The following is a 2,022-nucleotide window of genomic DNA, read 5'->3' as shown; positions in this document are numbered from 1 at the left end:
GGGGGGGGGGGGGGGGGGGGGGCCGGCGGCAGGGCGAGTGTATTAGGGCAGCAGAGAGACGGAGCGGACCACGGGAGGGATTTCGGGACTGCCCGATAGCAGCAACAGCAGGACGCATTGCGACCGAGGTTGAAGGCGCCTGAAGGTCCCTGGATGAGCGGGCCGTCGGCGCCCGTAGCTCGGACAGGTGAGCGCTACCCATGGGTCGGTATCCCCCGGTCCCTCGAAGCCGGCGAGAGTGGTACTTTGTCGGCCTGATTGTTTGGGCGCGCGCGGGGGGGGGGGCGGGGGGCCATGTGCATGCCAACCAGCCTGGTCAGTAGTTATCCGCCCCTCCGAGCCTCGACCCCGCGGGTGGCCGGCGAGAGGAATACACAAGGGAGGGGGCGCGGCACGGGAGCAGGGCGCGCCATGCCACGCGCTGAGGCGGAGGGCTAGGGGGACCTGCTCGCCCTGAGCGCGCGCCTGGCTCCGAGTCAGCATGCTGAGTTGCACCCACCCGGGGGGGGCGAGATAGGAACAAGAAGGCCGGCGGACGCGCCAAGACATGCGCGATGGACAGACGGTGTCAACCGCCGACGGGCCGACGCATCGGCCAACGTGAGCTCTGCCCATGAGATTGTATGGTCTCACCCGTCCCCCCCCCGCTTTGTTACCGCGCGGCATGAAAGGGGGCGCCCAACGTCGGCGACGGCACAGGGGGCAGGCTGACCTGGTGGGCCGCTACGCCGGTCACTCAGATGACCCGTGCTCGGCGCACCCCCGGGCTCGTCTCGGCCCGCGCTATCCTCGTGCGACAGCACGCCTCCGGGGCCTGCAATTCGAATAATGCCACTCTTCCTGGCGCGGGCCGGGGCGCGCTCGCCCGACGGAGCCAGACCAATACCGGCGGTCCCCAATGCACGCTCCGGTGCCAAGAACAAGCTCGCGCGCCGGGAGACGAGGGCAAACATTGCCCCATGCGGCGATTTCACGCGACCCGCAGAGTCATACCTACACGAGAGGCAGCTGGCCGGCGCCGCGAGCCGGGAGAGCGCGCAGCTCAGTCGACCTTCGAGGACGAACGGAAATGGCAAAGAGGAGGCGCAGGGGGGGGGGGGGGGGTGAAGGGGGAGACGAGTGGGCCCGGGGGGCCGGGCCGGGCTGCTGCACGGAACGAGCTTGGCAGGCGGCAAGGGAATGCGCTGCGAGCAGACTCACTGCCAACCGACGGCCCCCCGGGGCCCCAGCCACTCCGGCCCCTGGGGAGGCCACATCTTTGATCGGCGCCGTCGGTCCCCTCCCCGGGGTGGGGGGGGGGGGGGCGAGGCCTATGCGGAGGGGTACAAAAAAACCGGCCGTGCACCGGGCGCACGGCTAACTCCGAGGGAAGATCAATGGCAGCAGCCGTGAGACGCGCGACCCTCGAGCCAGGCAGGAAGAGGAAGATAGCGCCAGGTGTGCATGCGCTTCGGCATTCACTCTTTGGACTTGGGTGAGAAAGGGCGAGGGAGCCCATCCGGGGCTCGGGGCGATATGGCGGCAGCCGGAGGAGGGGCAACGGCCCGTGCTCTCCACGAGGGCCGTCCACGCGTCAGAGGAGCCGAATGCCGGGGGCGGGGGGGGGGGGGGGGGGGCCGGGATACGCCATCCAGTTGGGACTTTAACTCCCGGAAAGAGCGACGTGGTCATGCTCGCTCGGACGCACGCCGGAGCTGCCCTGGCAAAGCATGCGCCCGCGTGTGTTGACGGTCGTCCATACGGCGCGGGGACACGGCCAGGCATTCGAGCGAAGTTGCCGCGTGCGTTCCGCCGAGCAGCTGTTGCCAGACAAAGAGGCCGGCTAATGCGCGCACCCCCCACGCTCCATGCTCGTGGACGGCGTTTAGATGAGGCAAGCCCCGCCCCTATTGTCACCCTGGCCGATGTTACCTGTCACACACACACCCTCCACGCGTACATCCCCTTGGCGAACAATTTACGCTGCAGGATGTTGGACAGCCCGAGGCCGCGCTAACGCCTCGGAGGACCGGGGGGGGGGGG

Source organism: Fonticula alba, assembly GCF_000388065.1.
Source record: "Fonticula alba strain ATCC 38817 unplaced genomic scaffold supercont2.4, whole genome shotgun sequence".
NCBI classification, from domain to species: Eukaryota; order Rotosphaerida; family Fonticulaceae; genus Fonticula; species Fonticula alba.
This window is presented reverse-complemented; position numbering follows the sequence as displayed.